Here is a 13,507-nt window from a genome sequence, read left to right on the forward strand (position 1 = left end):
GGCTGTGCAGGGAACAGGAACACCGGATGGTCGGGAACAGGAGGCCGAGCAGGGAACGGGAGTACCGGATAGTCAGGAACAGGAAGCCGAGCAGGGAACAGGAGTACCGGATAGTCAGGAACAGGAGGCCGAGCAGGGATCAGGAACGCAGGAAGGTCCGAAGCCAACAACGACGTTGCTCCCGCAACCTGGGGCCGGGCTGACTGGGCTTTTATCCTCTTCTAAGGCCAGGGGCGGTCCCGGCCCCCAGGAGCCCCGCCTCCTCTGGCCTTAAGGCGAGCACTCCTCCTGGGGGCAACCAGTTCCCTTCGCCTCTCTGCTCTAAGCCTCTGCAGATCAGGAGAGGCCGAAGGGTTACTGGGCCCTGGAGGAGGCTCACCTGTGGCCACTGAGTCGTCAAGCCTCTCTGGGGCCAGAAGGGCTTCACCTGGGGCCAGCTCCTGATGCACTGCCACAGGTGCAGGCTCTTCAGCATCTAGGCCTTGCCCCAGTTCAGCCGGCCCTGGAGGCGGGGACTCCTGTGCAGGCTGGGATTCCTCTGTTTCATCCTCCGAATCGGAATCCCAGGCCATCACACCATCCCCCCTCCCAGGCCCCCCCCTCAACCGAGGGTCCGGACCCGGCTTGCCGGGGTACGTCGCATGGAACTCTCGGAGGCAGGCAGGTGCGTGGACGTTGGCCGCTGGTTCCCAGGAACGGTCCTCCGGTCCGTACCCCTTCCAGTCAATGAGATACTGCAGCTTTCCCCTGCGGTATCGGGAGTCCAGGATGCGTTCCACCTCGTACTCAGGCTCTCCCCGAACCAACACTGGCTGCGGTCGGGGACGGTTCGGGTGGAACTCGTCGGGTGGGGCCACCGGACTCAAAAGGGACCTGTGGAAGACCGGGTGAACCTTCAGGGTTGCGGGTAACCGGAGACGAAATGCCACAGGAGAGACTTGGTCTACGATAGGGAACGGGCCGGTGAAGCGGGCGTCCAACTTCCGCGAAGGTCGAGAGGGGTGGAGGTGGCGAGTGGAGAGCCAAACCAGGTCACCGACGCGAAGTTCCGGCCCCACCTGGCGGTGGCGGTCGGCCTGGGCCTTGTACGCTTCCTTGGCCTGGTGCAGTTGCTCCACCAAAAGCTGTTGCTGGGACTGGAGCTCTTGAAGCCACTCCGTCACCGCCGGGACTGCGGATGTTGGCAGCACCTCTGGAAACAGCCGTGGATGATAACCATAACTGGCCTGGAACGGGGTCTGCTGGGTGGACGCATTCACCGCGTTATTGTAGGCGAACTCCGCCAATGCCAGGTGGTCGACCCAGTCATCCTGCTGGTAGCTGCAGTAACACCGGAGGTACTGCTCCAGCACCGCGTTCGCCCGTTCCGTCTGGCCATCGGTCTGTGGGTGGTAGGCTGACGAGAGGCAGACCTCCGTCCCGAGGGTCTGGTGTAGTGCTCGCCAGAACCGGGATGTGAACTGAACGCCCCGGTCGGACACCACGCGCTCAGGTAGGCCATGCAGGCGGAAGACATGCTGAAGGTACAGCTGAGCAGTTTCCTTGGCTGTGGGTACAGATGGACAGGGAGCGCAGTGCACCATCTTGGTGAAATGGTCGGAGAAAACCAGAAGGCAGGTACAGCCACGAGACGAGGGTAAGTCCACTACAAAGTCCAACGAAACCGTGTGCCAAGGGTGCGGTGGAACTGGCAATGGCTGAAGTAGGCCGGGGGGTCGCCCGGTAGGTCCCTTGGCGCGCCGGCAGACATCACAACCAGCAACGTAGCGAGCCACGTCAGCCTTCAGGCGGGGCCACCAAAACTCTCGACTGACCAGATGGGTGGTCCGATACCGTCCAAAGTGCCCCGCTGCTGGGGCATCATGGGCCATCCGGAGAACCTCCAGCCGTAGTGGCCCTGGCGGGATGTACAGACGACCGTGGTGCAGCAGAAGGCCCTGATGCAGGACCAGCCCCGGATACTGTGGGCTGGACCCTTCAGCCAGCTCCCGGAGTCGTTCCTGGGCCCAAGCGTCGACCCGCTGCTGTTCCCGCACCCGAACCTGCAGTGGCTGCGCCTCCTGGGTGGCCAGGAATGCAGCCGGAGGTAGGATCGTGGTGGGTTCTGCTTGCTGTACCGTGTCTGCGTTGTCTTCAGGTTTCCGGGACAGGGCATCCGCCTTCTGATTCTGAGAGCTAGGGATGTAGCGGATCCGGAACTGGAACCGGGAAAAGAACAACGCCCACCGGATCTGTCTTTGGTTCAGCTTGCGGGTGGTCTGGAGGTACTCCAGGTTCCGGTGGTCGGTTCTCACCTCCACCGGATGTCGTGCCCCCTCAAGATGGTGGCGCCAGACCTCAAAGGCTACCTTGATGGCCAGTAGTTCCCGCTCCCACACAGTATAGTTACGCTCCGCTTGTAGGAGCTGGCGGGAATAGAAGGCACAGGGTAAGAGTGGCGCTTCAGGACCAATCTGTTGAGACAAGACGGCACCGAGAGCCGTACTGGAAGCGTCGGTCTCCACCACAAAGGGTCGAGAGGGGTCAGGATGTTGTAAGATTGGTGCCCTCTGGAAACAGGCCTTCAACCCCTGAAACGCCTCCTCTGCCTCCTTGTCCCAGGAAAACGGCGTCTTTGGGCGCAGTAGCCGGGTCAACGGGGTGGTGCGATGAGCATAATCAGCGATGAAGGTCCGGTAGTAATTGGCGAACCCCAGGAAACGCTGTAGGTCCTTGCGGTTCCGGGGTGCCGCCCATTCTTGAACCGCTGTCACCTTCCCCGGGTCCATTTGCACCCCATCTGGAGAGAGCCGGTGACCAAGGAAGTCCACAGTCCGCTGATGGAACTCGCACTTGCTGAGCTTTGCGTACAAACGGTGCTCACGCAAGCGCTGCAGCACGGTCCGGACATGTCCCTCATGGCGAGCCGGGTCACGGGAGTAAATCAGTATGTCATCCAAATACACCACCACGTACTTGTCTAACAAGTCCTGAAACACGTGGTTGATGTAGCGTTGAAACACAGCAGGCGCGTTGCACAAACCGAAAGGCATAACCAAATATTCGAACTGCCCGTACCGGGTCCCAAACGCTGTCTTCCACTCATCCCCGGCTCGGATCCGAATCAAGTTGTAGGCCCCCCGGAGGTCCAGCTTGGTGAACACCTGTGCCCCTTGCACCCGCTCCAGCAGCTCCGAGATAAGGGGCAAGGGGTACCGGTCTGGGACGGTAATTTTGTTCAGGGCTCGGTAATCATGGCAAGGGCGGAGTTCCCCACATTTCTTCTTAACGAAAAGCACTGGTGCCGCGGTAGGCGAGGTGGAAGGCCTAATGAACCCACGCTCCAGGTTCTTGCGCAAGAAGTCCTGCAAAGCCTCGCGCTCTGGCTCTGTTAGGGAATATAAGCGACTCACTGGTAAAGGCGCTCCGGGTTGGAGGTCTATGCCGCAGTCAAAAGGCCGATGCGGCGGCAGCTGGTCTGCCCCCCGTTCCTCGAACACGTCCTGGTAGTCCTGGTACACGGCTGGGAGCGTGGGTGCTGCCTCCTCTGAGGGCGCGGCCGCCAGCGTTCCGGATTGAGCATGGGAACATGGGTCTGGGAAGTGCACGGTCCGTTTGACCCAGTCAATCTGAACGTTGTGGGCTTCCAGCCAGTCCATCCCGAGCACCAGGGGGAAGCGGGGCATAGAGGCAATGTCCAAAGTTCGCAACTCCCGGTGCTGCTGGAGACACAGGACCAGGGGCTGGGTCTCCTGAGTAACGGCACCTGAACGCAGAAGTCGTCCGTCAATCGCTTCCACCTGGACCGGTACTGGCTTGTTCCGAAGTGGCACCTGATGATGGGCGGCAAAAGCAGCGTCCATATAGGAGCGGGTTGCCCCTGAATCTACCAAAGCATGGGTGAGGATCCAGGGCCCACCTGGAGGGTATAAACGTACCGAAACCATAAGATGTTGCAAGTCCATTGGTGCGGGCCCATTCTGTACGGTTTGGGACCCCCGGTAGCTAGGGCCATCAGCTACTGGGGTTGGCGGTTTCCCTGCGGCTGGCGTTTCTCAGGGCAGGACCGAGCGAAGTGTCCACTTCCGCCACAGTAAAGACAGAGATTTCCCTCCCGACGCCGCGCCTTCTCTGCGGGGGAAAGGCGTGGCCGCACTGCCCCGAGCTGCATAGGCTCCTCCGTTAAATCAGTTGTGACCGTGGGGCTGCCGGAAAAAGCTGGTGCCGTGAACTGGAAGTGTCGGCGACCCCGGGCCTGACGACGATCCTCCAACCGGTCGTCTATTTGTAGACTCCGTTGAATGAGAGTGTCCAGCGTGGTGGGGCGTTCCATTGTGGCCAACTGGTCCAGTACCTCGTCCGAAAGCCCTTCGAGATACTGGTCCCGCAGTGCCGAGTCATTCCAGGTCAAGTCCTGTGCCAACAGCCGAAACTCCGTGGTATATGTGGCCACCGTGGACTTGCCCTGTTTCAAATGCCGAATCGCCCGGTTGGCTTGACTCTCTTTCTGGGGGTTGCCGAACGCGGCCTCCAAACGATTGCAAAACCCCGTATAGTCTGCCAGCAAGGGGGAGTCTTGCCTGAGTAGCGGCAACGCCCACTTGGCCGCCTGGTCCTTTAACAAACTAATCAAAAAGTGCACCTTGGTGCGGTCGTCAGGAAAGTTCCGGGCTCGCCCCTGAATATACAGCTTGGCCTGGGCCAGGAACATGGGAAAGCTGGCCGGGGCTCCATCAAATTTCTCAGGCAAAGCCACTGGGTACTTGCCCGGAGCCGGGGCGTTGGCCCCAGGAGCCGGTAGGGCTTCCAAGCGTTGCTGAAGTGCCACAACCGCGTCACTGAGCTGCTGCACGGTGTGAGACAAGGCCTGGTTCTCCTGGGCCAAAGCCACCAGTGCAGCCGCCTGTTCAGCCATGGCCTCTGGCTCTTCCCGAACGCACCCCTACGAAGGGGGAGTGCGGGTGTGGCGGGAGCAAACTGTGCTGGTCCCGGGGGTAAGGTACCTTGGGTGTAGCAGTGTCCACACGAAGAGGGGCAAGGTCCGAGGCAGAGAGCCGGGCGGTGAACAGGAACGCTGGAACAGGAGGCTGTGCAGGGAACAGGAACACCGGATGGTCGGGAACAGGAGGCCGAGCAGGGAACGGGAGTACCGGATAGTCAGGAACAGGAAGCCGAGCAGGGAACAGGAGTACCGGATAGTCAGGAACAGGAGGCCGAGCAGGGATCAGGAACGCAGGAAGGTCCGAAGCCAACAACGACGTTGCTCCCGCAACCTGGGGCCGGGCTGACTGGGCTTTTATCCTCTTCTAAGGCCAGGGGCGGTCCCGGCCCCCAGGAGCCCCGCCTCCTCTGGCCTTAAGGCGAGCACTCCTCCTGGGGGCAACCAGTTCCCTTCGCCTCTCTGCTCTAAGCCTCTGCAGATCAGGAGAGGCCGAAGGGTTACTGGGCCCTGGAGGAGGCTCACCTGTGGCCACTGAGTCGTCAAGCCTCTCTGGGGCCAGAAGGGCTTCACCTGGGGCCAGCTCCTGATGCACTGCCACAGGTGCAGGCTCTTCAGCATCTAGGCCTTGCCCCAGTTCAGCCGGCCCTGGAGGCGGGGACTCCTGTGCAGGCTGGGATTCCTCTGTTTCATCCTCCGAATCGGAATCCCAGGCCATCACAAGAACCAAACTATAACTTCCCTCCCTCCACAATGGGTTTCAGTTCTAAGTAGTTTCTGAAATTCATTTCCTTCCTCTTAAACCTAGCTGCCTCCTTAGGGTATCCACATGTAAGAGGGTTCTTGTGCTTGTTAGACTTTCATAGAAGGAAGAATTTCATGTGTTGTGGCTTTTCCCATGATTGTACTCTGGTGAAGTGGGAATTTGCACCAGCTAGAATCTTTCTGTGCATCCCTTTAAATTATAGACAGCCTCTCCAGGATAGACTTGGCAAGCCTTTGCCCCTCTTGCCTGTCTGGTCCACACTTCTCTGACTTCCAACACACTTTCCATTATTGGCAACAGTGCATAACCATTCTTAGACCTACTGTAGGTCCTGCATAGCTTGTTGGCAGCCCCATCTTTTTTCTTGCCCCAGTTTTGTTCACATCAATGCCTTTGCTGCCATTGTTTCAAGTCCCTTATTTTCCTGCCAGTGCCTAGTTGGTTCTGTCTCCTAAAATCTGCCCTGGCTCTCAGTCAACATCCTGCATTGCTCAGTGTTTCGTTTGTCCCTGTTCCTCTCTTGCCAAAACACTAGAATTTCTCATGTCCTTAGACACTGTGAGCTTTTTCCAAAGCTCTTTCCATCCCTGCCAACAGCTCACAACCATTCCTTGTCTTAGGCCCTGGACAGCTTGCCTGTAGCCCCATCTTCTTGCATGGCCCTCATTGGACATAATTTCAGCCATTTTCACTGCTTGTTGTTGAATAGACTCTGAAGGATGTTGGCCCAACAGCGAGTTCCCCAGTCAGTCAAGCAGCGGAAGAGGAGCTTGAGGTGAAGGCTGAGGTGAGGTAGGAGTTTAGGAGTGTGTTTCTGCTACTAGTGAAAGAGCCTATGATAACAGCTTTCTTTGATGGCATCGCCATGTGCTAGATGGTGCTGCATATGAAAAATTCACTAGTTATTGGTACCACAGACTTTTCCTTGCCAGCCTCAGAAGAGCAACGAGGCAGTCTAGGTCAAGGCAGTACAGTGGTACATCGGGTTAAGTACTTAATTCGTTCCGGAGGTCCGTTCTTAACCTGAAGCTGTTCTTAACTTGAAGACCACTTTAGCTAATGGGGCCTCCCGCTGCCGCCGCGCCGCCAAAGCACAATTTCTGTTCTCAGCCTGAAGCAAAGTTCTTAACCCGAGGTACTATTTCTGGGTTAGCGGAGTCTGTAACCTGAAGCATATGTAACCTGAAGCGTATGTAACCCGAGGTACCACTGTAGTAATGGTTAGGTGAGAGGGGTGAAATTCTGACACACATAAATCCAGATTTCCTGCCTGATGCAACAGCTTCACCCTCCTCATGACTGAGGCCCAGTATTTTGCACTAGCCATGCAGTTCCTCCAGAAGTCACAATATATAAAACCAGTGCTTACACCTCTAAAAGAATAATTGCAACTTATATTACAATACGCAGCTAAAGCTTTTTAACAACACATCACTTTGAAAGATTTAGGCAGACAGCAGTGTGGTTTAAAATAGTGCCGTTCTACAACAGCTCCAATAAATCTGTACCACAAGTTTCCTCAGGCGTTACTTTATTTGTTAATGCTATAATTTGTTTAATGACATATTTCTCCAAGTGGTGGGAACTTTTGCTATTGGCATTGAAGCTCCTAGATTTTCTCTGCACAAATACACAATATTTATGCAAGCTGTTGTGGTGTTTTTTTTTAAAGATAAGAGTTAAGCCAGTGCACTCTTCTTCCATTAATGGACTAGCCCACAGGGATCTTTCCAAAGAGTAAGAAGGGGGGGGAGGGGGGAATCACATCAGCATGCTAGGGGAGAGGAAAGCCTTGACTTTTATTGCTGTCCCCAGCAGTACTAAACCTCCAGAGGGAACCTAAGTATTACATTCATGATGGCACAGGGACGAGTTTATACTCTGAGTATGAGGGAGTACAGGAAAAGGCCGTTCAGGCTCTGTCAAAAAGAGTTTTTAATAAATTCCTTTTAGGCAGTGTTTATCCACCACTTTTATTTTCTCTCAACTCTGAAAGGAGTCTGGCAGCTGCACAGTAGTGCTTGCAAAGGAGCAAGTGGAAACAGCAATTTAAATGACTCTCTTTCTCTCATCTGCACACAGCAGGATTGTATTGCGCATCTAACTCTGGCCGTATTGCAAACTGCATGCTATTTTTGCTGGCCTTTAAAAGGAAGGTTAAAATCATGCCTGCACTGCAAAATATTTAATGACGAGAACATAAAATGAATTGCTTGTATTTTGACATCTTTGCCCCAGCTGTGACTGGCTCTTACTAATTATCTATTTTTCTCTATGAAATCTGTCCTTGAAAGCAACCATCTTAGAATACCACATGCTTGGAAACGATGGGAAGTTCTTTCTGTTCATGCTGTGATTTACGATTAGCTGGATCTGGCAAAAACCTGGGCTCACATATTGAATCCGTTAACACACATATGCCTTGTTCTAGCTGCTCCAAGGAAAGAATGTCCAGCATATTATCTGCACCACAATCCAGAGACTGGTGGTAGATAACAAGCTCACTTTGAAACCAGAAATCTTCCTTAGCACTCTGGTTTTGAAGAATCTAGATGCAAGCTATACATTTAAATCACGTTCAATGGACATTTAAAGCACACGACTTCCTGAAGAAGAAGAAGAAGAAGAAGAAGAAGAAGAAGAGGAGTTTGGATTTGATATCCCGCCTTTCATTCCCTTTTTAAGGAGTCTCAGAGCGGCTAACATTCTCCTTTCCCTTCCTCCCCCACAACAAACACTCTGTGAGGTGAGTGGGGCTGAGAGACTTCAAAGAAGTGTGACTAGTCCCAGTGGCGTAGCGTGGGTTGTCAGCACTCGGGGCAAGGCAAGTAATTTGCGCCCCCTAACCCGTGGATTTGCCCTAACCCCAGATGTTGCGCCCGGTGCGGCCGCCCCCCCTGCACCCCCCACGCTAGGCCACTGACTAGTCCAAGGTCACCCAGCAGCTGCATGTGGAGGAGCAGGGACGCGAACCCGGTTCCCCAGATTACGAGACTACTGCTCTTAACCACTACACCACACTGGCTCTCAAAGGATAATGGGAAGTGTAGTTTCCCCCACAGATTTACAACCCCCAGCATCCATAATAAACTACAGTTCCCGTGATTCTCTGGGGGACGTCATGTCCTATAAATGTATGTTGGATGTGCTTTAAATGCATGGGGTGGAGATGAGGCATATAATCACAGCTCAAGTACTATTGTCTTTTCAAGTACACAAGCCTATTCACGTTCCTTCCAGGAACAGGCAGCATCTATTCTCCTAACAGTTTAATCTTCATAGATGCCTCTGTCACATTCTTGCTGTTTCCTTTAACAATACTTATTACCTATAGTAATTAGGAGTATGAAAATGTTGATTCCAACCAATAGTCTTCATTGTCTTACACTGTACTGGCATAAGATCACATTCTCTGTTGCCAAGTTTATCTTGGAAAAAGCAAATATATACAGTACATTCACAAACACAAATGATGTGATTACTTCTACTACCTCAAAGAAGCATCTGCTTTAGTGCTTTTCACAAAAGTATGATTACTGAGGGAGCAAAAACCTCTCCCCAAAAAACCCTTTGTTATATCTAGTGCATAACTGCATTTATTTTGGATGCAATATTGAAGGCATTTTGAGTAAGCTCGGAAGGAGATGTGATAGAAATGAAGAACTGTATAGCAATTTTGCAGTAATCCTTTAAAATTACTACTTCTATTCATATTCATTGCAAATTTTAAAAAACTGAATAAGATGGCCAATATAACCCAACCTCTCAAAAGTGGAAAGAAGAGAAGAGAGAGAGATAAAATACTGAAAGTAAGCAACCAAATTTAGTAAGAGGCTAGGGACCTGGTACACAATGTTGTGGAGCGGAATATTCCTGTTTCTAGGATACTCCTTTCCATTTCCCCTTCCACTAGGATTTTCTGTTCTCTCTGTCCCTCTCCCCCCAAACTCAGTCTGCATTCCATGGCCACAGGGTTATTTTGGGTTCCTCTCCCTAGTTTTTCATATCTTGTATGCCTGCAATCCTTAGGTTCCCATAAGATTGCTTTGTGTGTGTATGTTGATGTTTTAGCTATACTTGGAGAACTGAGATTGCAGATAGTATAAGAAAGAAGGGAAAGGGTAAAGTATAGTAGAAGTTATCAAAGAAAAACAAAAATAAGTTAGAGGAGAGAAGTAAAGGGAAATGCAGCTGCATGGGTACTCGGATACCATGTGGAACTATTGCTCAAAAATATGAAGATGATCTTAAGAACATAAGATGAGCCTGATGGATCAGGCCAATGATGCAAGTCAAGCACCTTATTCTCACAGTGGCCAACCAGATGCCTGCGGGAAGCCTGCAACTGTGGTGTAAAGGTTAGAGTGTCAGACTATGACCTGGAAGACCAGGGTTCAAAGCCCCACTCAGCCAGGAAGCTAACTAGGTGACTTTGGGCTAGTCACCATCTTTCAGCCTAATCTACCTCACAAGGTTGTTGCAGGATGAAACAGAGAGGAGAACCAAGTACACAACTTTGAGATTTTTGGAAGCAAAGGTGGTATATAAATGTAATCGACACAATAAGCACAAACATTCTGCCCACTTGTAAAAGGTAAAGGTAAAGGTACCCCTGCCCGTACGGGCCAGTCTTGACAGACTCTAGGGTTGTGTGCCCATCTCACTCAAGAGGCCGGGGGCCAGCGCTGTCCGGAGACACTTCCGGGTCACGTGGCCAGCGTGACATTGCTGCTCTGGCGAGCCAGCGCAGCACACGGAAACGCTGTTTACCTTCCCGCTAGTAAGCGGTCCCTATTTATCTACTTGCACCCGGGAGTGCTTTCGAACTGCTAGGTTGGCAGGCGCTGGGACCGAACAACGGGAGCGCACCCCGCCGCGGGGATTCGAACCGCTGACTTTTCGATCGGCAAGCCCTAGGCGCTGAGGCTTTTACCCACAGCGCCGCCTTGTAGTTCTCAGCAAACTGTATCCACAGGTATATTGCTACTGGCAGTGGAGGCAGCACATAGCCATTGTGGCTAGTAACTGTGAATTGCCTTCTCCATGTATTTGTCTAGTCCTTTTCTAAAGCCATCCATGTTGGTGGCCATCACTGCCTCCTTTAATACCACTGTATGTACAATTGGGTTCAGTGATGCTTGCTCCAGGTAGGCATGTAACTCCCAAGCTCAATCCAACCTCACTTCCTGAGAAAACGTTCATAGAAGTGTGCTGGAAGAGTAATAGGCCAGCCTGTGATACCAAATCTATTAAGAATTTAAAGGGGGCCAAATAAACATTAAGACTCAAGGAAGGCAAGCCTGTTACTTTATTAGACACAAACAAAACTGCATATGTGCAATTCAACCTACCAGTACTTAAACTGATAGCTCTGCCACACAGCTATGTGAAGAAACCACATTTAGGCAGCTCGGAGCCCTGTGGTCAAATATGCTGCCATCAATAAGGAGTGGGGAATAAGTGGCCCTCCAAATGTTGCTGGACCACAACTCCAATTATTCCTGACTATTGATCACAGTGGCTTGGGCTGATAGGATTTGGGTTCCAACAACATCTGGAGCATGAGGCACAGGATCAGGCAATCTATGACACCAAAACACTGTGCTCTCTACAATGTACTACCAGGACCAAGACAACCAGCATTGCATAGCTGTCCTTTAAAATAATTTATAAGAAAGGGTAATAGATTCTACCCTGTTATTAGAAGAGTAACCAAAAGCCTTCTGGCATTTAAGAAATTAGAGAGACAATCGACCTATGTTTCCCCCGCTCTAACCTCAGATCATTTATACAAAAGAAGAGGGTTTCATGTCACAGGCAAGATCCTTGTGGTTGGCTGTTGCTCACTGGCAAATAGATCTTAATGCCAACGATCTTACTGAACACTGAAAGACAATTGTGAACAACTTCTGTGCTCTCTCCATATGTCATATAAAAAGTTAATTGCACATTACTGTCAAAACTAACTCCTTTTTCTTCAGTCCTTTTTATCTCATCTGTATTATTTTTGAAGTGGTGCGATCAGAACAAAACACAGTACTGTAGCCTTAATGTGGATTTATTTGCTGACCTATCATTTGCAACTTTCCTAATAATTCCTAACACTGCATTTGCCCTTTTCGTTGCTGCAACACCACCGAAGGCAAAAAAAAACCCAACAACCCTTAAAGTGCTTCACACCTCCTCCACCTCTGGCATTAAAGATACCATAGTCTTTCTGCTCCATTGTATTTTATTTTTAACGTTGATTTTAATTTTTGCTTTATGTTGAGTGTATTTTCAGTGGTGGCTGGTAACATTTTTACTTGGTAGTACTGCAACCTTGCCATTTTTATCGCAATAGCACTACCACAACACTTATGTAGGCAACTGGACCATTACACACGTTCTTAATCCAAAAGTATAGTTATGGCAAAGAGGTCCCTCCAATGTGTCTCTAAACAGAAAAACTATGGGATTGAGCAGACTGCCAGAAAGGCAGCCCTGGCAGGAACGCTCTTTCTATGAGGCCTGTCCAGAACAGCCATTGGACTGATTGGCCAGAGTACAGGAGATTGACAGAAATGCTTCTGTAAGTTCAAGGAAGTAAAAATGTGGCAGGGACAGGAAAGAGTGCATGGCTTTGAGAATCTGAGAATCTGACTGTGTTGCAATCAGAGGCACCAAACTGTAAGGAAGACTGCGGGGGGGGGGGGGACATGAGTGACATTGCATGTGCGATGTCCCAAAGGTATTTGACTTCTAAAAATGTTTTGCCATTAGGAGAGTCAAGAGAGGGGGCTCTGTGCCAAATGGGAGGAGCCCCCCCAACTCAGAATTAGTAACAAGACAAAGGCAGAGTTCGAAGGAGAGTTTTAGGGTTGGCTGTGATGTGACCTAGAGGAAAAAAGGTGACAGGTTAAAGGCAGCAAGCTGGAGAGAGGGTCAGAGCAGGATGTCTGATTTCCGTTTGCACCCAAGGCTGCAGCTATGGGAGAAACAAGACCTACTTGGGGTGTCAATGCTGAGAACCCCTCCGTCATAGGCTCATGTTGTGTGTGTGTGTGTGTGTGTGTGTGTGTGTGTGTAAGATACCAGAGTCTCTGCTGTGCCTCATTTTCCAAAAGCAAACACAAACCCTGGATAAAGCATCTGGAACCCCTGGAATCTTGCACCGCTGAGAGACCGGGGTGGCATGCAACAGTAGAAGGGAGCTTTCTGAATGCCATTGCATGGCCTTTCGGACAAACTCCTGCTTTGCCTTCCTTTTCTTCTGGAACGCACTGAGCCAAGGAGGGAGCAATTATCAACCCCACGCAAAAAGAAGCTTCATTCACACACGCTTATCGGCTTATGACATATTTATACGAAATCAGCTTGCTTCAAGCCACCCGCGTTTATTATTTAGTGTATGTCTTGCAAAGCCGACGGGGGAGCCCTGCCAGGAGCATTTGCACGTCTATAACAGATGTCCTGTATCGCCACGTTGCGGATTTGCTGCTATATACAAGCCCGCAGGGTCCCGACAGAGGGGGTGGCGAGATCGGAGCGGCGTGGAAAGGTTAGCCGGGAAAGCGGGGCCGCCGCTAGGTACCAGAGGGAGTGTTGTCAGGAGAGAAATGGTTGCCTCTGAATAAATAAAATTTAAAAAAACAAAAACCCGCCCACCCAAAGATTCCCAGTCCGTGGTTGTGGAAGCAGCTGACGAGGAGGCATTCGATATGGCTTCCAGCAGCAGGGGGTCTGCTGGAGCCCGGGGTGAGGTGGGGGCTTCCTCTCCCTCCCTCCCTCCCCAAGGGCAGGTGAGGCTCCTTGGTAACCGGTCCCTGGAGAGGAGAGAGGTC

This window comes from Podarcis muralis, chromosome 6 (assembly GCF_964188315.1).
Source record: "Podarcis muralis chromosome 6, rPodMur119.hap1.1, whole genome shotgun sequence".
NCBI classification, from domain to species: domain Eukaryota; kingdom Metazoa; phylum Chordata; class Lepidosauria; order Squamata; family Lacertidae; genus Podarcis; species Podarcis muralis.